General features: G+C 38.2%; 1 protein-coding gene and 1 non-coding gene across 4 annotated transcripts in view; both read left to right on the top strand.

The window, feature by feature from the left end:
- The window catches only part of MLLT3 (MLLT3 super elongation complex subunit), a 279,621-nt gene that overhangs the window by 95,472 nt on the left and 157,467 nt on the right, over nucleotides 1-26,682 (top strand). The gene's annotated exons all lie outside the window — the stretch shown is intronic.
- On the top strand, nucleotides 15,212-15,321 carry LOC112836300 (U6 spliceosomal RNA). The gene has a single exon (XR_003211449.1). It is a non-coding gene; the product is annotated as a U6 spliceosomal RNA (small nuclear RNA).

Below are 26,682 nucleotides of genomic sequence, written 5' to 3'. Positions count from 1 at the left end.
TTTCTTTGGGTAAGTACCCAGAAGTAGAGTTACTAGATCATATTATATTTTTAATTTATAGTTTAAATTATTTTTAATAACTTAAAATTATTTTTAATACTTTAAAAAAATTAAAACTGATTTTTTTCTTTTTTTGAGGAATCTCCATATTGTTTTCCACAGAGGCTGCACCAATTTACATTCCCACCAACAATGTACAAGGGTTCCCTTTCTCTACATTCTCTACCACACTTGTTATTTCTTGCCTTCCTGATTGTAGTCATTCTGCTAGGTGTAAGGTTATCATTGTGGTTTTGATTTGCATATCCCTGATGGTTAGTGATGTTGAGCATCTTTTCATGTGTCTGTTGGCCATCTGTATTTCTTCTTTGGAGAAATGTCTATTCAGGTTCTCAGCCCAGTTTTCCTCCTCTTTTTTTTTTTTTTGGTGCTGAGTTTTATATATTTTGGATGTTAATCCCTTGTTGGATATATCATCTGCAAATATCTTGTCCCATTCAGTAGGTTGCCTTTTTGTTTTGTTGATGGTTTCCTTTGCTGTGCAAAAGCTTTTGATTTTGATGTAGTCCCAATAGTTTATTTTTGCTTTTGTTTTCCTTGTTTGAGGAGACATATCTAGAAGAATGTTGCTGCAGCTGATGTCAGAGAAATTATTGCCTTTGCTTTCTTCTAAAGTTTTTGTGGTTTTAGGTCTTACAGTTAGGTCTTTAATCCGTTTTGAGTTTATTTTGGTCCAGTTTCATTCTTATACATGTAGCTGTCCAGTTTTCCCACCATTTATTAAAGAGACTGTCTTTTCCCCATTTTATAGTCTTGCCTGCTTTCTCACAGATTAATTAACCATATAAGTATGGGCTTATTTCTGGGCTTTCTATTTTGTTCCATTGATCTATGTGTCTGTTTTTTGTGCCAGTGCTGTACCGCTTTGATTACTGCAGGCTTTTTCTTTTCTTTTTTTAAGATTTTATTTATTTATTTGACAGAGAGAGACACAGCGAGAAAGGGAACACAAGCAGGGGGAGTGGGAGAGGGAGAAGCAGGCTTTCCGCTGAGCAGGGAACCCGACGCGGGGCTTGATCCCAGGACCCGGGGATCATGACCTGAGCCAAAGGCAGACGCTTAACGACTGAGCCACCCAGGTGCCCTGATTACTGCTGCTTTGAAGTATATCTTGAAATCTGGGCTTATGATACTTCCAGTTTTCTTTGTTTATTTTTCTTTTTATCTTCCCAAGATTGCTTTGGCTATTTAGGGTCTTCTGTGGTTCCATACAAATTTTAGTATTATTTGTTCTACTTCTGTGAAAAATGTTGTTGGTATTTTGATAGGGATTGCATTGAGTGTAGATTGCTCTGGTAATAATTTTAACAATATTCTTCCAGTCCACAAGCATGGAATATCTTTGCATTTGTTTATGCCATCTTCAGTTTCTTTCATTGGTGTTTTATAGTTCTCAGAGTACAAGTCTTTCACCTCTGGGTTAAGTTTATTACTAGGCATTTTATTCTTTTTGGTGCAATTGTAAATGGAATTGTTTTTTAAATTCCTCCTCCACTACTTTGTTATTAGTGTATAGAAATGCTATTGATTTCTGGGTATTAATTTTGTATCCTGCAACTTTTTAAATTCTTGTATTACTTCTTGGAGTTTTTTGGTGGAGTCCTTAGGATTTTCTATGTATAGTATCATGTCATCTGCAAAAGTGCCAGTTTAACTTCTTCTTTACCGATATGGATGCCTCATTTCTTTTTCTTGTCTGATCGCTGTAGCTAGAACTTTTAGTACTATGTTGAGTAAAAGTGGCAAGAGTGGATATTCTTATCTTTTTGCTAATTTTAGAGGTAAAGCTGTCAAGTTTTTGCCATTACATATGATGTTAGCTGTGATACTTTCATATATGGCCTTTATTATGTTGAGAAATGTTCCCTCTAAACCTACTTCATTGAGTTTTTATCATGCACAGTTGTTGAATTTTGTCAAATGCTTTGCCTGCATCTATTGACATTATCATAAGATTTTTATCCTTCTTTTGTTCATGTGGTCTATCACATTGATTGATATACAAATATTGAACCATCCTTGCATCTCTGGAATAAATCCCACTTGATTGTGGTAAATGATCTTTTAAATGTGTTGTTGAATGTGGTTTGCTAATATTTTGTGGAGGATTTTTGTATCTCTGTTTATCAGGGATATTGGCTGGTAGTTTTCTTCTTTTGTGATGACTTTTTCTGGTTTTGGTATCAGGGTGATGCTGGCCTTGTAGAATGTATCTGGAAGCTTTCCTTCTTCTATTTTTGGGAGTAGTTTGAGGAGAATAAGTATTAACTTTTCCTTAAATGTTTGGTGTAATTCACCTGTGAATCTGTCTGATCTTGGACTTTTATGTTTTGGTAGCTTTTTTGATCACCAATTCAATTTTGTTACTAGTAATTCATCTTTTCAGATTTTCTGTTTCTTCCAGACTCAGTTTTGGAAGATTATGTGTTTCTAGGAATTTATCCATTTCTCAGAATTCATTATTTTTATTGGCTAAATAATATTTTATAGAGAGAATCAACTGATTTATTCTGCCTTTCTGCTGTTGGTGACAATCACACTTCCAGTTTTTGTTCATCTAAACAGTAATGGAAAAATATTCCTGAGTATATTATCTTTGAATACTGGTGCTTATAGTTCAGTTGAATAAATATTAAAAATGATGGGAGGATGTGTGACTTTTAAAATTTAATAACATTTTACCATATGTCTTTCTAGAAGATTATGTAGACCTATATAAATCCCCCCCCCCACCAAAGGCAGTGTATGAGAATGCCCATTTCCATAAGTGCTTCCAACTTTGAATATTAACAATCACCAACTTTTGGCAAAATTCATCTTTTTTTTCGTGCTTACCAGTGAGGTTGACTACCATGTCTATTGTTTTTCATTTATTTGTATTTCTTCTATTTCTTGCTCATTTTTGTCTCTTGGGTTCTTTTGCATATTCAGTTGTTGGAGTTCTTTAAAGGTATTGATCCATTGTCATCTGTGTTTTGCAATTGTTTTCTTCTAGTTACTTCTTTGATAGTGGTGCCTTTGCCTTTTGCCGTACAGAATTACTAAGTGTTTATATAATAAAATCTGTCAGTCCTTTATGTTTTGTACAGGAATTTTGAGTACATGAAACATTTTCACATTTGATCCTTATAATTTACCTGAGATAAAGAGAGTATTGTTGATAACCCCAAACTTCGAAGAAGTCAACTGGCCTGCCCAGGTTTGTAAGTAGTTCATATCAGATTCAAATTAAGTTGTTTTTAAAATTCTGTATCCTGGACATTGTACTGTGCTCTGATGGATATAGTTCTTTTTACAACAAAAGTTACTTAAATTACTTGGCAGAATATAAAGCAAAAATCTGTGGTATTAATGAAACATAATTGTAATCTGTTTTCAAGGATGTATGTGGATATAAGACACAAGTTATTTTGCTAGTGAAAGATGCATTGATGTGTACATAACAGAAATGATTTGAGCTGTGGTATAATTACAGTCTTGCCGTGGTGAGCTGTTTTTAACATGTTATCACATACAGTAGTTCAATTGTTTATGCTTAAAACAACCAAAAACCTCAAGTGTAGATATTAATAAATACTTGTCTCAGGAGAAAAAGCAAGGTAGAAGAGAAACAACCCTCCAACAAGGGTTTTTTTTTTTTTTTTAAGATTTTATTTATTTATTTGTAAGAGAGAGCGAGCAAGCACAAGCAGGGGGAGGGGCAGGCTGAGGGAGAAGCAGACTCCCCACTAAGCTGGGAGCCTGATGTGGGACTAGACCCCAGGACTCTGGGATCATGACCTGAGCTGAAGGCAGACACTCAACCTACTGAGCCATTCAGGCGTCCCCAGCAAGAGTGTTTTAATGACTCAGACTAGGTCCTACTAGAGAGTGATAACCACTTTTATCCAGAGATAAAGAATTCCAAAGAATAAACTCTTCTTCCCACTATATTCATCTGAAATTTAAGCAGAGTAAATACACCTTTTAGTCCACATTTTAATGGATATACTGCCCATAGTGAACACACTAAAAAATAGATCACCAGCTTAGGTAGGCTTCAGTGATTGTGCTACCAGATGTTGAGGGGACCCAATCTGGATTCTGAATGGAAAGAGTTTGACAGATCTAAGCAGACCTGGTGTTCATGTAGATCTTCACAAAATAACTCTGGTGGGCACTGTATACTAGGGGAAATAGGGAGCTTAATACAATAGTTACCTCTCCTGCATGGAAAGAGTAGGGCCCTAGTTCTTATAATTTCTGTTGGTTTATTTTGGGTTGTAATTCCTTGTCATGCCTTCACCACCCTTCTCTACAAAATCACCCGACTTTTGGAAATGAAACTGCTTGAAATGAAATCATGTAGCATGTTCTTTTGGTTGCTAATTCCCTTAAGGCTATAGAAATGACAGGTGTATGATTAGTGATGCCATAAATTAGAAATGATTTGAGTACAGTAAAATTGGGATCCTTGGCCATTTTTTTAAGCGCTGGGCCTTTGGGGTCTATATGTTTATTTTATACTTATTTAGTGAACATGCCAGCTATAGTTTGCCATCTGTGTTAAAAAAGATTTTTTTAAAGAAAATTTAATATTTTTTGTTTTATTTAGTTCTTTCTAATTCAAGAGGCCAGTCTCTATAAACTTGAATTGCATGGAGTCTGACTTTGTAAAGCAGTAGTTTGTGCTTATCTGTCCAATCCTTTCTTATAGCCTGAATCTTTAACCATCTTTTGTCTTCTTCATTCTTTACCTCCAAGATTTACTTTCAGTTCCTCACTAAAGCCATGACTGGGGTTTTGTTGACTAGAATTTCTTCTCTTTAGGTCTCTAGATCCCGGGATGATAGTGTTGGCTCTGGGGTAGTGTCCTCCGCTATCTCTCTCTACCATCTGTAAACACTTTCATTCTGCCTTTAGTGGATGGGCCTCCTGAGGATACACGAAGCAGAGTGTTTGTGAAAGGAAACTGATAAGACTGAAGACATTTTCTTTTATAAAGGAGGCAGGGTGGAATGTGGGGAAAGGTAAGGGAATAGATCTGTTGTCATTATTACTCATGCATTTCAAGCATTCTGTGGGTTTTGCCTTTACCTGGGGTTTTGTGAGACATTTACTAATGGTCTTTATGATGGGGAAGTTGAATGTATTTTAAATTTAAAGCAATCTCAAAAGCATGGTATTATGATTCTGGTCAGTAGGAGAGCCTAAAATAATTTATTGTGATACATTGCAACAGAACCTCCCTTTTTGTGTTTAAGCAGCAGAGAATGTAAATTTGAATATCTTAATGTTCCTAATTAATTTCCAGCTTTAGTATGCCTACTTCTCTTCCCATATAAGCTGCTTTCTTTCTTTTATTCTTTTTTTTTATGTGTTATACTTTAACGCTTAGCCTGGATATTAGGCACACTTCATTTGGATTGATGATATGTTGTTATTGTAAAATGTACTGTTTCTTTTTATTTTATGGTGATTTTAACATTTAAAATGTTGAGCCTGTTGACGTGTCTGTTTTTGCTTGAGGGTTTTTTGTGTTTTTTTTTTTTCCATTTTGGGAATAGGCTGCATAGTATTATGTGATTGGTTAATTTTCTTCTAATACTGCTGCTCTGCCTTTGAAGAAGACAATGAGCTTACTATAGTTAGTAAGCAAAATCTTGCATGCATGGGCAGGAGGAAATTGGGTAATCCTGGGAAATCATCCGCTAGCTTTGAACATGAGATTAATTTTGGTTTTGATTACTGTGTTATACCAGAGGTTTGGGGGGGAAGGAGGAAACATGTAAGGGTCTGGTTTTTAAGGCAAGCTTTAGAAAGGTTATGTAAGATTTGATCTTTCTATAAATATCTTTTTATAGTGATACCATTGTCATTTTTTAAAAATAATAGAAGTTTTGAGCATAGGCCTTGGTCACTCAGAGCAGGCAATTTTAGGCTTAAGAAATATTCCCTCAGATCATCAGTTTTCATCAGAGGCTGATGTTCTTTTCGTACCTTGTAAGGTAAGAGGTGGGTTGCTGGAGATTCTGAACTAACAGATTATATATATATATATATATATAAATTTGTAGACTGTATATAAGCGCTCAAATTTAGAGCTAAGTATGGGTGGAAAACTTGACCTCAACTCAGCTTGTCCCCTTCCCCCCTTTAAAGATTAGTTAGCTGATAGAGGGATGTTTTAAGAAACAGGCTCTTTGTCAAAAGTAGATACTGTCCTTAAAATTGACTATTCACTTTAGCATTAAGCCAGGGCCTGCCCTCCTGGAGACTTTAGGGGTACCTTGCAGTCTTGCTCCTGACAATTGAATAGTAAGTATTGATTTGCAACAAAGAAAATTAATGTTATGTGTTTGTGAAGGATTCATTTTTAAGTGATATTCTCCCTCTCTCTTAAATAGCAAGTGATTAACTGCAACTTTAATTTTCAATTAATCAAATTAGGTTTCTACTGGTAAATTTTGATTACATGCAGTTCTAACAGCTTCCAGATACACTTCTCTTTCCCATATGCTTACCATATGCTGAGTAAAACCAATGTAGAATAAATTAGTGTAAAAGTAAGAACACTTAGTTCTTTTGTAGAGTTCATCTTGAATGATGGAAGACAGCTCAGAATCATTTTAGCTACGAGGCACCTTTTGAAAAGTGATATGGCAAAATAGCCCATTTATGTGTGCCAGGGTCTGTTTTCATAAATGTAAATTTGGAAGTTCATTAAAATTTTGGCATGTGATTTGGAATGCATAATAACTGGAAGTGATTCAAAGCCAGAAATCTGTATCCTTATACCAACAACATGTTTCACTGAAGACTGGCTTTGTGTGGTTGTTTAATATTTAAAAGTTAAAAAAATAGTATTTACTCAATGGTTATGGCTCTGGAAACTATGTTCAGGACGGAGAGGCTGCAGAAGCAAGGGAGAGCCAGCAGTCTAACTGGTGGGCCCAGAGTGCTCACCAGCCTCTCCTCCTTGTATAAGCAAGGCAGGTGACTTTGGACTAGTGAACACTGTCCCTAATTTTTCAGAGATGGCAAAACAGAAATGTGTGTTTTCCTCACTTTCTTTGGGAATGTGAAGATGGACCATAAGGGACATTTCAGCTCAACGTAAAAAGAGCTGAGAGATGGCCAAACTGGGGTCAGGCATAGGTGGCATCTAATGCTAGTAGCTAATGTGAGCCCTTAGTGCTTGGAGATATTCTAATGTTACATGCCAGGCCTAGTGCTAACCTGTAATATAAGCCTACCAAGGTGAGGATGTAGAAGCAAAAGAGAAGAGAAAAATTGACCTACCGTTGGTGCAAATCAGCCCACTGATACTACCATTCTCTGTAGTAAGAGAAGTGCATTTCATCACTGGCCTTTCAGGCATCTTCCAGTGGGGCAAAGGAAGGAGTGCTTCCCAATCAAGGTAAGAACAAATGAGGAATTACTACAACAGGAAAGGTTTTATTTTATTTTATTTTATTTTTTTTTTAAAGATTTTATTTATTTGACACAGAGATAGAGGCACAAGTAGGCAGAGGGAGAGGGAGAAGCAGGCTCTCTGCTGAGCAGGGAGCCGGATGTGGGGCTCGATCCCGGGACCCCAGGATCATGACCTGAGCCGAAGGCAGCCACTTAACCGACTGAGCCACCCAGGCGCCCCTGTAAAGGTTTTATTTTAAAGCTTACAGGCTAACCTTTTCAAAATCTTATCCCCTGCCCAATGTTGTTTTTGCTGTTACATATGTGTACTTTGTACAGATGCCATTTTTATTCTGTTATTTCTCTCCATGACTTTGTTTTTAAAGTTCTTGTTCCGTGACATCTCAGGCGCTTTGGTTTCTACCTTCCAATTTTGTCTTAGGAGTAGAAAAATGGTTTATGAGGGGACTAAGATGATCCCCAGGATGAAAAGTCACACTCCTTGGGTTTGTGATTATCTCCTTAGCTCATATTCTATCACTCAGTATGCCATTTATGGATATTGTTCTGCAATTAACCAAGCTTCCTGCAGAAAGTAAGTTTAAAATCACTGTCCTCTTGGTTTATTTCCTCTTAGCCTTTGATCTATTTGACTTTGACACATGCTTCTTACCAACTTCTGTAGATTCTCATTCTGACAGGATACTTTGATTCTTACCCCTCCCCACCAGCCCTGTTTCAATGTATCAGTCACCAGATCCGATGTTCTTGTATCTGTTTTGTTGACTCCGGATTTGGCCCCTCCTTTTCTTCGACCCAAACCTAGTAGTTTTTCCTACTTCCAGGCTCCCTTTCCTCAAACCATTTTTTACATTGTGGCCAGTTACCATTTGAAAAAATGGGTCTCCTCAAGTTTTTCTGCTTCTTGAAAGTATTTGGTGGTTGTCTGTTGCCTATAGAATTCAGCTCTTTATGGTACTCTGTAAGAAACATCACAGGCTGGCCCTTGCTACTTTTCTAGCCTCATGGTTGTTCACAAATAGCCAGGTACCTGTAACCATACTTCAAGTTCACTTGTAGTTCCTTATCAAGCCATATAGTCCGTCCACCCTGGGTTATTTGCTTATGCTTTTCCGTTTGCCTACAATGGACGCCTTTCATTTTCTTCTCTCAAGTACTTACCTACTTTTCCTTAAAGGTAATCTCTTTTGTGTGTGATTTTAACTGAGTCTCCTAAGTCTTAAGAAGGCTTGCCTGTGGTGTGGTTATATAATGGTTGTTGGTAAATTTGCCTTTATGGTTAGATGCTTAGCTATGTAAGAAGCAGGAGACTGTGCCTTACTCAGCTTTGTCATCTAGCACATAGCAGAAGGCTTGGCATGCAGTTGGTGTTCCATAAATATTTATTGTATGGAATTTAGTTTATTTTCCATTACATTTTATAGAGAATGAGTGAATCTTAAAGTAAATGAAGTACCTAAAAATGGTATATTTGAATGAAGATTTGTGGTTTATCATGATTTATGGAAATAGAAAGGGAGAAATCGCAATTCCTTGGCACTCAAATTAGTGAATAGATACCATGAACCATAATTGGTGAGTTATCCAAAACACATTCACCTTTGGCTAAGGAAAATGTGTGTGTGTGTGTGTGTGTGTGTGTGTGTGTGTGTTTCAATGAGAAATTAACTTGAAACCAGTGAAAGAATGACATGAAACTCTGAATTATAGTTCTTTTCTCCCCAAGATTTTATTTATTTGAGACAGAAAAAGCGGTGGGGAGGGGCAGAGAGAGAGAGAGAGACAGAGAGAGAGAAGCAGACTCCCTGCTGAATAGGAAGCCCGATGTGGGGCTCAATCCCAGGACCCTGAGATGATGACCTGAGCCAAAGGCAGATGCTTAACTGACTGAGCCACCCAGGTGCCTCAGTAGTTCTTAATAATTATTTATTGGTAGGGCTAGAGTGGAACCTAGGTTTCTGGGCCCTGATCATAAGGAAGAATGTTGGAGTGGAAGGGTTTGTGAATGACACAGATGAGAGGGAAGTGCTTGCCATCAGTTTCTCTGTGTGACTTTGGGTAAATAATTTTTCTGACTCTCCTTTTTATAATGCACTGCACCTGAGTACCCGAGACGGTAGTGTATACTAGACTGTAAATAGTCAAGAAAGAAAAGAGGATTGGCAGAAACAAGAATGGGCAAAACATTGAGCCCCAGGGATTTTAGTATATAGCTTGTCTTTGGCCTTTAATTTGTATGGAGCAGTCCCCTGTTCTCACAGCCCCAGGAGGATATGTTTGGGAGTAAATTGTATTTTATAAATATTTCCACATTATCTCCCATTATACATGTTCTTCTTCTTCTTTTTTAAAAAGATTTATTTATTTATTTTGAGAGAGTGAGAATGAGAGAGAGAGAGAGAGAGAGAGAGAGCGCACATGAGAGGGGGGAGGGCCAGAGAGAGAAGCAGGTTCCTCGCTGAGCAGGGAGCCTGATGCGGGACTCGATCCTGGGACTCCAGTATCATGACCTGAGCCTAAGGCAGTCGCTTAACCAACTGAGCCACCCAGGCGCCCATACATGTTCTTCTTATAATTTGATTTTGACATTCCTATCACGAAGTGGGGGTGCTGTTTCTCCCCTTTGAAGCTGAGTGAGCTCTTGTGACTATTCCAGCCTACAAAGAACTGCAGAAATGATTCTAGGTGGTTTCTGAAGCTAGATCATGAAAGTCTGTGTGGCTTCCTCTGTTGGCTGGAATGTAATGCTTGGTTACGAAACCTATAGCCATCATGTGAGCAGTCCATTTAGCCTGAGGCCATCAAGTTGTGAGGCGAGACTGAGAAGACTTAACTGTGTTGAGATGTCCAGCCAGCCGTCTGCTTCCCTGGACCCCAGCAGCTCCAGCCACCATCTAACTGCAGCCAAATAAGAAATTTTGAGCCGGAGCTGCTCAGCCAAGCCTTCCTGAATTCCTGACACAGAAACCATGAAAGATAGTAAAATGGCTATTGTCCTTTTAAATTGAGTTTGTGGTTGTTTATTCAGCAGTTGATCGTTAGAACATGTTTCTTTGGAGAAGCATTTTCTGTTTTCTTGTAGGTGGTATTGAAGGAAGACAGGGCTAGAACTAGAAGAAGCACTTCTTAGTGCATATTGAGAGTTGTCACTGCCCTAACCTGTTCCTCCAAACTTTTGTACCCTAATTGGGCGTAGGTCAAGGAGGGGAGATCATAAAAGAGAAGGTCATGTAACAATATTTTCCTCTTCACATTACCTTTACCTAATAGTTGATAAAGAGGGGTTAGCCAAGAGTAGTTGCTTAAACTGAACTGTGTCACTGGAATCTGTTTTGGGGAAGTAAGGCCATGAGCAAGAAATCCTGCAAATGAGCTTGGGGTCTATCTCTATGGGAACAGTGAATGAGGCAAGACCAGGCTGTTGTCAAGGAGGCCAGAATTTATGCTGAATAATTTATTGTTCAGTGTGCTTTTTAAAATATTAAAATCTGAGTGCCTTTTATGGGTTGAATTTGTCCCCTGCCGAAAGATGACATTGTAACCCCTACATACCTGTGTACATGACCTTATTTGGAAATAGGGTCTTTTATAGAGGTCATAGTGGATTAGTGTGGGCCCTAAGTCCAGTGGCTCGTGTCTTCCTAAGGAGGTGGCGTGAAGATCCAGAGAGACACAGAGAAGAAAGCCATGCAAAGACAAGGCAGAGACTTGAGTTAGGCCACCACAGTTAAGGAATGTGAGTGTGCCAGAAACCACTAGAAGCCAGAAGCTAGCAGAGTGAAGGAAGGATTCTTTCTTAGAGCTTTCAGAGGGAGGTTGGCCCTGCCAACACCTTGATTGCCTTGATTTCTGTCTTTTAGCATGAAGGATTAAATTTTTGTTGCCTCAAGCCAACCAGTTTCTGGTACTTTGTTATGGCAACCCTAGGAAGCTACTGTGGTACCTGAAGTTAGATAGGGACAATGAAAAAATGTTGCTCTTCAAAAGTTATGGAGATGAAAAGATAAGCCACAGGCTGGGAGAAAATATTTGCTAAGCATATATCCGACAAAGGACTTGAATCTAAAGTATATAAAGATATATAACCCAATAATAAGAAACCCCCATTTAAAAATAGGCAAAAGATTTGAAGACATTTCAAGAAAGGAGATACACACATGTCAAAGAAGCACATGAAATTATGTTCAGTATCACGAGTTGTTAGGAAAATAGAAATTAAAACTACCATGAGATATTATTACACTACGCCTAGAATGGCTAAAATTAAAAAGAATGGCTGTACCAAATGTTGATGAGGATATGGAGCAATTGGAACTCTTATACATTGCTGGTTCAGTACTTAAAATGGTATATCACTTTGAAAGACAGTTTTTCTTTTTCTTAAAAACCTTAAGTATACAACCCCCCTGGTTGTTCTATTCATAGCTATTTACCCAAGAGACTTGAAAGCATACTTCCCTAGGAAGGCTTTTACACAAATGTTCCTAAGAGTTACTTGTATTAGCCCTAAACTGGAAGTAACCCAGATGTCCACCAACAGGGAGATGGATAAACAAATTGTGGTATAATGAAATACTACACAGCAATAAAAAGGAATCAGCTATTGATATTTACAAAATATGGGTGAAACTTAATATTAATTATATTGAGTAAAAGAAGCCAACTTCCTCCCCCAAAAGAGTACATATTGTATGATTCCATATGTAGATATATCAAATTTTAGAAAATGCAAAGTAATTATAAGTGACAGTGAAGATCAGTGGTTATGGGAGGTGTGGTTTGGGAGATAGGGCAGGCCAGGGAGGGGAAAGATTTTAAAGAGACATGAAAAAGCATTTAGGGTTGATGGATATGTTCATAATCTTGACTGTGGTGATGGTTTCCTTAGTGTATATTTATGTCAAAACATTGAATTATGCACATCCCATATGTGATATTTTAATATGTCAGTTATGTCTCAAGGCCAGAACAAAAAGAGAAAAGTTATATGGGAAAAATTAGGGTTAAGAAGGGGGCGTAAACTCCAGGTCCTATTCTACTAACATTTATCAGCTGAGCATGAGCAGGCACAGTTCGCTTTGCCATTTACTGTTGAATATGCCATGTCTTTAATGGCAAGAGACCATTTAAATCTAGTGCCAACAAGTAAACCAAACCTTTAGAATCAGTTGGGGTTTAATCACAGAAGACCATAATGGGTTATGTAATAAGGGTTTTATTATAGAAATTAAACCTTAAAGATCGATGGTAGGAGCTTGGGAAATGAAGGGCCAGGAGGCAAGCTGGAGGATGAGTGGAGTCCCCGACTAGTCAGTCTGAGAAGCCAAGCATGAGACAAGGCTCCTGGGGCAGGGGGCCGTGGACTCATGTGCCTCTGTGTAATTACCATCTCTTTGTGTCTGTTGGGGGGCCTGGAGTTGCTGTTGACCTACAGGACCAGTTTGGAAAGGTAGATAGGGATCTGAGAAGAGCAAAGATAAGCTTGAACCCGCCCACAGAGCCTGCCTGGTCACTGTTCTAACCATAACAACCTTCAGAGAGTAATGGCTTCCAAGTCCGTACAGATCTGTCCAGACCTATGCAAATTCTACTCTTGGTCAGCCCTAAGCTGCAACTATACAGGGAAGAGATTCCAGGAAATGTAGTTGTGCTTAACAAATTTGACACAGCATAAACCACCACAACCTGCTAATTAATGGCCTTGGTAATTGTAGTACCAGTTATGAACCCACGGTCCCCTGTTCTTACGTAATGGGTCGATTATGCTAAATAAATACAGAATAGCTTTGGGAGTGATCTGATTGGGACAGAATGCAGTGAGTTAGTCTGGGCATGAGGAATAAGGGTAGATCTTTTCAGAATCAGGGCTGATTACAATGTAAACAATAGGGAGACTCTCCATCCCCTCTTACAAGGAAGGTGTTTATAGCAACATAAACACCTTTTCAGCACAGTAACATAAACAGTTTCTCAAGGAAACATTCTCTGGCATTCAGGAAATGTTTCTTTCTTTACAAACAAAAAAGTGTTTTTCTTAAGATTTAATTTACTTAAGGGCTCTGTTTAGAACAAGGCTATGATTGTAGAGGGATAAAGTTATTCCCAGAGCACTTTTGTGGTAGGCTCTAGTTGAAGTCCTTATAGAAGCATCTTGTTTAAAAATCCGTAGACCAGTAGAGCACAGGTCAGTACAGGTGTACCACATTACATTTTAGATACGCCTCTGGAAAGTTGTATAAATTATACTTTTGTGAGTCAGATTGTATTACAAATTTCCAGTAGGCTATGATTTGATATTTTCTTATGAAAATCCTTCTTGAAAATGTGAAGATCCTTTGTTAGAGGTATAACATACTATCTACAGTGAGGCCAGGGACTGTGATATGGGACATGTATTTATCTCAAATATACCTAAGTAATGCATTTGTACAGTGAATAAATGCTTCCTAAAATTGGTCAAATTAGGATGCTTATGTTAAAATTCTTTAACTTCTTTAAAATAACTTCAAACAATTGGAAATAGATTTCATCCATAAGACACAATTATAGGTTTGAAAAGGAGAGGAAAATTCATTAGCAAGAACGCTTTTCTTGATAGAGGATGGAGAACAGATGTAACTATTTTCAGCACGTTATTAAAAATATATAGTTCTGGTAGTGCAATGAAGATGCTGTTAATAGGCACAAAGCATCATGTTTCTTTTTTGTTGTTGTTTTTTACCTTTGTGGAAAGGCTTGATTTAATTAAAAGATTACCAACAGTCTCTAGGAATGACTTATTCATTGCCGACTAGATTTTGTGTAGCTTTGCACAACTTAGAATGTGGATGCAGGAGATGGTTTATCATGCTGCCTTTTGTCTTAACCTCTGGACTAGTGCTTCTCAAAACTTTAATGTGCTGACAAATGACCTAGGCATCTTTTTATTTTATTTTATTTTTTTTTAAAGACTTTATTTATTTATTTGAGAGAAAGAGTTAGAGGTAGCACGAGCAAGGTGGAGAGGCAGAGGGAGAGGGGGAAGTAGACTCCCCGTTGAGCAGGGAGCCTGATGCAGGGCTCCATCCCAGGACCCTGGGATCACGACCTGAGCCAGAGGCAGATGCTTAACTGAAACTAACTGAGCCATCCAGAGGCCCTGACCCAGGCATCTTGTTGGTAAATGTAGGTTGTGATTCAGTAGGTTTGGAGTAGGGTCTGAGATTTTTATTTCTCTTAAGTTCCCAGGTTTGTAGAACACACTCAGAAGCAAGTAAGAGGCTTTTTTCTGAGTATAATTTTTGGTGTGGCTGCCCATAGTATTCAACATTTTACAGTTAAGTGTAGTAGATAGAAAAATGATTTTCCCATATGCCCCGTTTTTGTCTGGAGGACAAAAAGATAGTGGTAGACTCCCATTAGTTAAGTAGCTTGCTAATAGTTTGGCAGGAATGAAGTATAGGCATTTCCCATTCAACTAGCTGTAAGTATATTACATTTTTAAATTTATGAAAGTGGTGTAGTTTAAAAGCCAGCCTCTCATTGAGATGCCAGTTACCCTAGGAGGAAGAAAAATCATTTTGGATATATGTGGAGTACAACTATGGGCTTATTTCTTTCCTCTGGAAAGATCTCTTTGTATCTATAAAACTAATAAAATAATTACATCCTTGAATGTTAATATATATAAAGTTAAATGATTTTTTGTGGGTATTAAAATAAGTTCAGGTCTAACTTGGTTGTGTTTGGAGAAGAGTTTGTGGTTGCTTCTATAAAAAATAAAATAAAATTGGAATGATACAGAAAAGATTAGCATGGTCCCTGCATAAGGATGACGGGCAAGTTCATGAAGAGAAGAGTTTAATATTGAGGAAATGTTCATGGTGGGAAAACTTGCCTGTTTGAAGGATAAAAATGGAGAACTAATTTGAAAATAATTTTTAACTGTCACCATTTTTTTTTAAACCTTTAAGATGGGCAGCCTAGCAAAATTGTACCAAGTGATATTGAATACATTGGTCTTGAATAGTTTCCAAGAAAACTTCAGGCAGTTGGATTTATCTGGGAAATATTGAAATATGAATTTGAGGCTAGGAAAAAATGTTTAGAGAGATAAAGTCAGATACTTCAAAGAATTATTTGCTTATATCTTAAAAAAAATGACTCAGTTTTTGTTAATTTTGAGCTTTTATGTAATTGAAGGTTAAAAACAAAGAAAAACATGAGCATCTTTAAAGCTTTCTGAATTAGTGCATAAATCTGATCTTCCTTGAGGAATGGGAAGAGATGTAACCAAATGGCTATTATCTCTATAGATGATGTGACAGACCGTAGAAATCATCCACAACAGTAAAAATCCCCTAGGATCTGACACAGGTGGGAAAAAATTCCCAGGGATTCTAGAAGTCAAATTGTGTTTATCTACTATAATGATAACTGATAACCAAATTAATTTTAACTATGATACTCTAGTATTCAGATAATAAATGAGTTTTTTTCTAAGTGCATCTTCCAAAAGATTGAGGCTGTAGTTATCTGAAAAATTTTCATCTGTGTTTCAGATGGTTAAGTGTGTGGAAGTATATGTTCTAGAAAAGTAAGGAAGGAGGTATGCATTCCATGGGGGCTAGGTGTTAAAATGACAGTAGTGTTTTTTATTTGTATTTGTATTTTTTTTTAAGATTTTATTTGAGAGAGAGAGAGAGAGAGCACAAGAGGGAGGAGGGGCAGAGGGAGAAGCAGACTCCCCACTGAGCAGGGAGCCCGATGCAGGACTTGATCCTGGAATTCCAGGAACATGACCTGAGCTGAAGGCAGTCACTTAACCAACTGAGCCACCCAGGCGCCCTGTATTTGTATTTGTATTTGTATTTTTTTAGAGAGAGGGAAAACGAAAGAGGGGCAGAGGGAGAGAGAGAGAGACAATCCCAAACAGGCTCCATGTTCAGTGCAAAGCCCAATGTGGGGCTCGATCTCATGACCCTGAGATCATGATCTAAGCTGAAATCAAGAGTTGGATGCTTAACTGACTGAGCTACCCAGGCACCCCTGTTTTTATTTCTATTTTTTATTGTTTGACAGTAACATATTTTAAAGCATGAACAGTAGGAAAATAACTATGGTGTTACAGAGGAAACAATTATACATGCACATTGTAGACCATTTGGGAAAAGACAATAAAAAATTTGAAAACCCAGTGTACTTTCTAATTTTTTTTCTATGTAGTTTAAAAAATGTAGTTGCCCTTTTCTTCACTGTAATGTAACTTATTTCCCATATGATTGCACATTTTTGGGGTGAACGTTATTTTCTATGGCTGCATAATATTCCACTTATAAAAGAAATATCATTTGGGTAGTCATTCCTTCTTAGACATTTAAGTGAATTTATATGTTTTTCTAGGATGAATAATACTATAATGAACATCTGTGTATAATACTTTTCTTTGATCAGAATTTTCTTCTTAGGTCAGATTGCCAGAACTGAAATTCATATTCTTATAGGACACCTTTCCTTAAAAGTTCTTTGTGAAGTTGAGGGACTGTTTACAAAGAAATACTAACCCTTCCTGAGTGTTAAAAGATAAGGATGTTATGACAAGGTGTTAAAAGCTAAGCTGTAGTTGGACAGGTCAAATTAACCTGGTTCTATCTTTGACACCTGTTTTTAACACTTGTTGAAAAGGGAAAAAAATTGGGCTAAAAATTGGTCTTTTGGTAGGTTTTGATAGGTTGGATTCTTTCTAAGGAAATGAGTTGTTTATATGGCAGATGCCCTTAAAAATATTTTGCTAATAAATAAGAGTAGGCGGACACTTGAAGATAAAGTTTCTAATAATAAGTTTATAATGTTTAACTCCTAGCCCTCTTGACTTTAATTTAGGGCAAATGTATGGAGGTAGTTGTGATTCACTAAGCAAATAGAAGAAAAAGAGGGAAACAAGAATAATACTGCCATAGGAAAAAAATAGAAACTGTCTCACAATTCAGACTATAGACTGATTTGTAATATTTATTCTTAGCCAAATTTTAAACATAAGACAGGGCGCCTGGGTGGCTCAGTTGGTTAAGTGGCTGCCTTCGGCTCAGGTCATGATCCTGGAGTCCCTGGATCGAGTCCCACATCGGGCTCCCTGCTCGGCGGGGAGTCTGCTTCTCCCTCTGACCCTCCCCCGTCTCATGTGCTCTCTCTCTCAAATAAATAAATAAAATCTTAAAAAAATATATATAAACATAAGACAGTTGGATAGGTAAGCCATAAATCCATCCTAGTTGCTCCATAAAGTTTCAAAAAACCCTGAATTTCTAATTAGCCCACATCATTTTAGTTGCCCTAGTGTCTTCTCACAATAGATTTACAGCCAGAACAGAAGGTTTGCAAGACCAGGTCTATAAGCTATATTTTCTATGTGTATTTTACTAGAGTTCTTATTTTAGTTGAGAAATTTTAGTTTTCAAGTGGTTTTTAATTTTTCTGGATTGTAATGATCTCTTCTATATAGTGAAATGTCTGTAGAGAATATTTTTTTCAATTAATTCCAAGACATTGATATATACATAAATCTAGGAATTAATGAAGTACTGTTTTCATCATTTTTATGTTTGTGACTGTATTTTGAAGATTGTATATCAACTATAAGTTAACTTTTTTAGAGGGAGGAGGGAGAGGGCACTGTAGGGAGGGGCAGAGGGGAGAATCTTAAGCAGGCTCTATGCCCAGTGGGGAGCCCGATGTGGGGCTTGATCTCACAACTCTGAGATCATGACCTGAGCTAAAATCAAGAGTTGACTGAGACACAAAGGCTCCCCTATAAGTTAATTTTTAACTACGTAACATTTGGTACATATAAGAGAATATAAGTAACGTATAAAGTAAAAAGCAAAATAATAAAATGAACGTCCATGAAGCTACCATTCAACTTGAACTAGAACATGACCAAATTTTCTCTGAGTTCCTTTCCTAGCCTGTTCAGTTTCACAGAGCTTTCAGGTTAAAAAGATCTTGGTGCCTACTTTTCTAAATTAGAATTAGTACGCTACTAGCCTTTGGAAGAAATCTAAACAGGTATATGCAATTTACATTAGGAACACCTGCAGATTAATGATTGATGTCAGTGCGTATACATAATTCATAATGACAAAGATGTTTAAAAATAGGACATTAGCATTGAAATTGTTATCTATGCTAGATTTAAACTTAAAAAATACTTCTTAGACTAGAAATTGTCTTTATCTAAAGAGGCTATTTTAAAAATATCACTGAATATAAAAACAACATAGATATATTATTTGTACATAAAAGACCAAATATGTGTTTATTTAACAACATAAAATCACATTACATGTTGGAAATCCAGGTTTTTTTTTTTTTTTTAAGAGGAAATTATGTATCCCATCCACCAAGGACCTTCTGTGTTTCCAGATCTTTGCCTCATTTTCTGGGAATCAAGATTTCAAGGTTAAAAGGATGCGTGGGTGGCTCAGTTAAGTGTCTGCCTTGGCTCAGGTCATGATCCCAGGGTGCTGGGATTCAGTCACGAATTGGGCTCCCTGCTCAGTGGGGAGCTGCTTCTCCCTCTGCCTGCCTCTTCCCATTTGTGCTCTTTCTGTCTCTCTCTCTCTGACAAATAAATACATAAAATCTTAAAAAAAACACCTATTTAAAAGTTATACACAACAAATTATCATTAGAGGAAAGTACTATTGATTAATAAAGTTGCAGGTATATTATGTGATTATTTAAAGGTTCCCCCCCCCAATATTTTTCCCATTTGTACTTTTGCTAATTAACGTTGTGGAATATAGTAGTTTTTGATTTTTCAAATTGATTTTTGACTGAATCTCAAAGAGTAGAAACCCAAATTGCTTTTAAATTTTTTGTTGTCTTAAGCAGTAACCCTTTGAAGATTAGTAAACAAATTTTATTCATCTCATAAAACCATTGCAGGTGATTGTCTCTGAGTCTGTCTTCCTCATAAAATAAATGATAGATTTCAATTTTGGCTTATATTTCCCCCCGATTTCTTTCCATATTATCATTGCCTTTTTTTATTTTTAAGATTTTATTTATTTATTTGACAGAGACAGAGCACAAGCAGGGGGAGAAGCAGGCTCCCACCTGATCAGGGAGCCCGATGTGGGGCTCGATCTCAGGACCCTGAGATCATGACCTGAGCTGAAGGCAGTTGCTTAATGACTGAGCCACCCTGGTGCCCCTTATCATTGCCTTTTATCTGAAATTTTCTGCTTTTTTTAAATTTAATTATATTGTGTTAGTCACCATACATTACATCATTAGTTATTGATGTAGTGTTCCATGATTCATTGTTTTCTTATAACACCCAGTGCTCCATGCAGTACGTGCCCTCCTTAATACCCATCACCAGGCTAACCAATCCCCCCACCCCCTTCCCCTCGAAAACCCTGTTTGTTTCTCAGAGTCCATAGCCTCTCATGGTTCGTCTCTCCCTCCGATTTACCCCCCTTCATTTTTCCCTTCCTTCTCCTAATGTCCTCCCTGCTATTCCTTATGTTCCACAAATAAGTGAAACCATATGATAATTGACTTTCTCTGCTTGACTTATTTCACTTAGCATCATCTCCTCCAGTCCCATCCATGTTGATGTAAAAGTTGGGTATTCATCCTTTCTGATGGCTGAGTAATATTCCATTGTATATATGGACCACATCTTCCTTATTCATTCATCTTTGAGCAGGAGTATGAGCGTCTGGATAGTGTGGTGTAACTGGTGTTCCTCACTTTTCCTTTAAAAAAGCTCTCATATGGCTGTAACTTTCTTCTGCTTTTTTTTTTTTTTAAGATTATTTTATTTAGAGAGAGAGAGAGAGAGAGTGCCAGTGCAATGAGGGGCAGAGGGAGAGAGAGAGAGAATCTCAAGCAGACTCTACCCTCAGTGCGGGGCTCAGTCCCACGACCCTGAGATCATGACCTCAGCCAAAATCAAGAGTCGGACACTTAACCGTCTGAGCCACCCAGACGCCCCTTAACTTTTTTCTTCTTCTTTTTTTTTAATTTAAATTTAAAATTTTTTTAAAGATTTTGTTTATTCATTTGAGACAGAGAGATACAGAGAGGGAGAGCATGAGTAGGGGGAGAGGCAGAGGGAAAGGGAGAAGGAGACTCCCCACTGAGCCAGGAGCCCGATGTGGGTCTTGATCCCAGGACCCCAGGACCCCAGGATCATGACCTGAGCCGAAGGCAGATGCTTAACCATCTGAGCCACCCAGGTACCCAACTTTTTTCTTCTTATAATGCCATATTTTAATGGGTTTGTGGATTAAGAATAAAAAGAAAAGTGATTTTACATTAAAACTTAACTTTTTGGGTGGCTCAGTCGGTTGAATGTCTGCCTTCAGCTCGGGTCATGATCCCAGGGTTCTGGGATCGAGCCCCGCATCAGGCTCCCTGTTCGGCAAAGAGCCTGCTTCTCACTCTGCCTACTTGTGCTCTCTCTCTCTCTCTCAAATAAATAAATGTCTTTAAAAAAAACAAAAAACAAAAAAACTTAACTTTTTAGGGGCACCTGGGTGATTCAGTTGGTTAAGCTTTGGACTCTTGATTGGGTCTCAGGTTGTGATCTCAGGGTATGAGATTGAGCCCCACGTAGGGCTCTGGGCTGGGCATGGAGCCTGCTTAAGATTCTCTCTTTTCCCTTTCCCTCTGCCTGCCCCCCACTCCCCTTGCACTTTCGCTGGCTGGGGAGGGGCCTTAACCTTTTATTGACTAAATATCTATCTTGATTTTTGAATGTATAGGAACAAATGTGTGGTTACATAGGTTTGTATTTATTTTTAGCAATGTTTTTTCTCTCAGGTTACCTGCTATAAGGACATTATAAAATTGTCCTTTTGATTTAGAGAACTTTTTCATTTGAAACTATGTAAAGTTTCTTCTTTTTGAACTTTAAAAATAAATTACTTTGTTGTAGAGTAAGATTCAGTCATCTTCTAGCTGAAAATTTTTTTTTTAAGATTTATTATTTATTTTATTCAGGGAGAGGCACAGGGAGAGGGAAAGAGAATCCCAGGCCGACTCGGCACTCAGTGCAGAGTTGGATGTGGGGATTGATCCCACAACCCCAAGGTTAGTACCTGAGCCAAAACCAAGAGTCTGATGCTCAACCTGCTGCGCCACCCAGGTACCCTGAAATTAAAAAAAAATTTTTTTTTTAAGATTTTATTTATTTATTTGACAGAGACACAGCGAGAGAGAGAGCACAAGCAGGGGGAGTGGGAGAGGGAGAAGCAGGCTTCCCGCGGAGCAGGGAGCCCGATGCGGGGCTCGATCCCAGGACCCTGGGATCCTAATCTGAGCCAAAGGAGATGCTTAATGACTGAGCCACCCAGGCGCCCCTAGGTACCCTGCAATTTTAAACTCATAAATGTTATGGGCCAGTTAGCTTTTTTACATGTAAGTCAGCCATCAACCACTCTGGTCGTCAGCAAGTTACTTAACGCTTTTATTCCTCTGTTTCCTCATCTGTGCGGTGGAAGGAGGTAGCTTTTCAGGGTGGTTGTGAGAATGAGAGAAGTTGTTATGTCTGAGCACTTTTATGGAAATACTTGCATTACTTTTCTGTCACTGCCATAACAGAGAAACAGAAATATAGCTGCTGAAAACCACACAAATAACATTCTCCTGGTTCTGTAGGTTAGAAGCTGGGATTAGCTCAACTGGTTTCTCTACTAGAGTTTCATGAGCCTGAAATTCAGGCGTTGGTTGGCTAGGCTGTTCATTGGGAGGCTCAGGGAACAATATGCTCCCGGGCTTATTCAGGTTGTCCTCCGACTCTAGTTCCTGTGGTTGGAGGGTTGACGTCTGTTTCTTTGTAAACTGTCCGCTGGGCCAGCCTTAGCTCCTAGAGATTTCTCCAGTCCTTTGCATGTGGGCCTGTACATTTCAGAGCCAGCAAGGGCTCTGCAAATCCTTTTCATGCTGAGAAATTTCTCTGACTTCTGCTGTTGCTGCATCTCTCCTATTCCTCTTGTACCACATCTCTCTCTAATTAGAGCTGGGGAAGGTTCTCTGCTTTACAGTCTCATGTGATTCGCTCAGGACCATCTGCATAATACATGATAATCCTTATAGCCTGTGGTCAGTTGATTAGTGATCTTAATTACATCTGCAAAATCTCTTCACAGCAGTACCTAGTTTTTTTTTTTTTTTTTTAAGATTTTATTTATTTGTTTGACGGACGAGATCGGGCACGTTCAGGGTGGTATGGCCGAGAGTGGGAGAGGGAGAAGCAGGCTTCCCGCGGAGCAGGGAGCCCGACGAGGGGCTCGATCCCAGGACCCCGAGACCATGACCCGAGCTGAAGGCAGACGCTCAACAACTGAGCCACCCAGGCGCCCCCAGACTAGTTTTTGACTGAATAATGAGAGGACAGGAATCTTGGGGACAGCTTCAGAATTCTGCCTGTGATCGTGCTCAAAAATGGTAGTGAGGAATAGTCTGGGAGTGATAGGCAGTGATGAAAGAAATCACATGTTTACCTGAGGAGTATGGAGTAAATTGTTTAAATCCCTTGTAGGTAGGCACTGTTCCTTACTTTTTTGTATCTTTAGGGCCTTATGGCTTGCCATATATTTATTTAAATATCTGCCATTGGTTGATAGCTTGAATGTAATTTCTCTCTCTCTTTTTCTAAAGATTTTATTGATTTATTTGAGAGAGAGAAAGAGAATGAGAGAGAGAAAAAGAGCATGAGAGCGGGGAGGGTCAGAGGGAGAAGCAGGCTCCCCACAGAGCAGGGAGCCCCATGTGGGACTCGATCCTGGGACTCCAGGATCATGACCTGAGCTGAAGGCAGTCGCTTAACAACTGAATCACCCAGGTGCCCCTGTAATTTCTCTTTTGATTTTATTCATTTTTTAAAAAGATTTTATTTATTTATTCATGAGAGACAGACAGAGGCAGAGGGAGAAGCAGGCTCCCAATGCGGAACTCGACCCCAGGACCCTGGGATCATGACCTGAGCCGAAGGCAGACGCTTAACCATCTGAGCCACCCAGGCACCCTGATTTTATTCATTTTATTTCTTGGACTTAGTAAAAGTACTGTAGGACTTTCGTTTAATATTTCTGGTCCCACTGTGGAATGATTTAATATTTCTGGTACCACTGTGGAATGAGTTTCCTGTTACCTTTTTTTTTTTTTAATTTTTTATTGTTATGTTAATCACCATATATTACATCATTAGTTTTTGATGTCCTGTTACCTTTTTTGCTACTTTTCATTTTCATTAAATCACGGAGATAAAATAGCTTGTTCTTGTATTATAAGCTGCCAACAACCTTTTGTTATGGGAACAGAAATTTTGACGTATTTTGTCTTGTACTCTTCAAGGATTTGTTAGTCTTTTATGTACTCTTAACCATGTCTCCCGTGACTGTATTTGAAGAAGATAGGTTGTAAGTAGAGCATACTGTTGATAGTTGGATGTAGAGTTGTCCACCTGCCCCAGCAGAAGGGGGCGCCCTATTGCTGTTTTCAGGGTGGCCTCCTTAACACTGAACCTATAACCACAGTGGCCAGCAAGGTGATAATCACTCAGCGTTCCTCTTACCATTTCGGAACATTTTCCCAATCAGCAAATCTAGGACTTCCTTTCATGATTTTAATCAGACATATTGGAGATCTGCCAAGAAAGAAGAGTATAAATCATCACCTTTAAGAAGCCAGGATCTTTGAAAAGGCGTTAAGCCTTTTAATGACAATGTTTTTAGAATATTTACATGGGTCAGTCTGTATATATGGAAACCTATTTGTCTCAGGGACCCTCCTCATTAACATTTAAAAAAATTATTTTTCTTATACTCTTTCCATCAGATTGGCTTGTTCATCCCTCCATCCCCTATAACCTCCACCGCCTTAATCCTGTGTTATGCAAAGAGAAATGAGGAGTTTATTTAATATACTTTTGTGGAAAAGTGTTCACTTTGTTACTTCCTTTCATTCATAAGTGATGTCTTGGAATCTTTTCTGCTTTTTCTGACTCTTAGACAAAAATACATGTCTGTCCTCCCCTTCCTAAAAAGATGCATAACATGAAACAACCCTTTGTGCCAAAAAGTTTAAACACTTTTTACCCAAGTACCTTGCTTACCTTGCTGCCTTTGAATCTGATAATGAGGGCTGGCTGGGCATGCATATGGTTAGTTCTTTCAAGAATGCCTTTCTGTCTAAATCTAGGATCAACAATGTCCATTCATTGTTCCTTTGATCTTTCTGTATGTTTTGCAGACTCATCTGGCAATCTAGTTCTCTCGTGGAAAACTGGGCATTTATTTGTTCTTTTCCTTTACTACCTATAAACTGAATTCGAGCCTTCTTTTACCAAATTTCATTTCAGGAGAACACATCTTTTAAAAGCTCTTTGAAAGAATCAGATTCTGTGTTGTTTTGTTTTGTTTTGTTTTTTAAGTAAGATCTCTGCCCACCATGGGGCTCGAACTCACGACCCCGAGATCAAGAGTTGCTTGCTCCCTCTGGCTGAGACAGCCAGGCGCCCTTACATATTGCCTTTTTAAAAGTATTTTTAAAAAGTAATCCATGTTATCGAAATAGGTTAAAAGTATCATATTTATTTAATTTGTTGAGGAAGTTATTCTGAGATCATTTATTTAGAGTCTTCTAAATTCTTGACAGTTTTTCAGTTTTCTTTCAGTTGATATACATTGTTCAATTTGTCTTATAGATCACCAGTCTGATTATAAATTTTTTAAAATATTTGAGAGAGAGAAGGAGAGAGAGAGAGTGTGTGAGCACATACTCGCATGAGCACACTAGCAGGGAGGAGGGGCAAAGGGGAAGCAGGCTCCTCCCGTGAGCAAGGAGCCCGATGAGGGACTCTATCCCAGGACCCTGAGGTCACAACCTGAGCCAAAGGCAGACGCTTAACCAACTGGGCCACCCAGGTGCCCCATGATTATTAATTTTTTTAACTGTAAAATGTACGTACATAAAATTTCGTTTCCACTGTTGTGAAATATACAGTTCAGTGGCATTAAGCACATTCCCATTGTTCCATAACTTTCTCCACCATCCATCTCTAGAACTTTTTCATCATCCCAAACTGAAAGTCTGTATGCAGGGAAACAATAACTCCCCTTTCCTTTCTCTCTCCTCCTCCTGGCAACCACCATTCTACTTTCTGTCTCTATGAATTTGACTTAATTGATTTGTTTTTATAATGTTTACCTTAACAAAACATTTATCCTTCAAGGCGTGACTGGGGGTATGGTCTGGGGGCAGGGAGGAAGAGTTGATTTATAGGTATCAGATTAAATTTACTGCCTAGGGAATTAATAAGTAACCTTTACCTGCCTTGTATATTTGATTACTTTTTATTTGCAGGATTTGAACACTGGGAATATATGAATATAACTTGTCTTTAAAATGCTATGTTTTTGAAGAAAAGAAAATAAAGTTTTGAACTTTGAATTAAGGGCTTTGCTGATACTCATCTCTCTTAAATATATATATTTTTTCAATTTGGCTTTTCTTCAGATCATTTTACTTCCCATCTTGAATGTTTAGTCTATGACTCCTAGAGTTCATTGGGAATAATTCCTTGTTTTTTTAGACAGCTAAGGTCTTGATTTTTGACATAGATATGTCTCACATGCCATAAAGTTGTTTTGAAATTAGTTTGATAAGAGTGAGGTGTTCATAAATTATACCATTTGGGTTGTGGATATTTTGCCTGATAACTACATTACTGGTACAGACTGACTGTTTTCCTAGAATGGGGGCAAATGGTCTTCTTTCTCATTGTAGAAAGGTGGGAGTTTTCCTGAATGATACTGATTAGGGAATACATAGCAATTTTCTGGGTTTGGGGAAAGCATGGCTTGAGTTCAAAACTGGTTAGGTTGTCTTTTCAGGAGTGGCTCTAGGCTTCTCCAAAGGCAGTATTGTTCATTCATTTTGTAAACAATTGAATGATATGTTGGCTATAAATAGAATTTCATTCCAGTAGTGAAGGTCCTATGATTTTCCTAAATAGCAGCAGCAAGTTTTTAGCCTTGGATAGATGGAGTTAAAGGTAAATAGAGACCACAGTTTCACCAGAAGCACTTCAACCCTTTGTTCCTTACCTGTGGTAGACCAGGAGAGCAAATGAAAGATGAGGCAGGGGACCTTGTAGAATTAACTAGTTCTGCCTTGCAACTTTTATGCACCAGCTTCACCATCTTTTTAGCT

The sequence above is a fragment of the Callorhinus ursinus genome, unplaced genomic scaffold (genome assembly GCF_003265705.2).
Source record: "Callorhinus ursinus isolate GAN/ISIS: 27379988/994484 unplaced genomic scaffold, GSC_fseal_2.0 scaffold39, whole genome shotgun sequence".
Taxonomy (NCBI): domain Eukaryota; kingdom Metazoa; phylum Chordata; class Mammalia; order Carnivora; family Otariidae; genus Callorhinus; species Callorhinus ursinus.
This window is presented reverse-complemented; position numbering and strand designations above follow the sequence as displayed.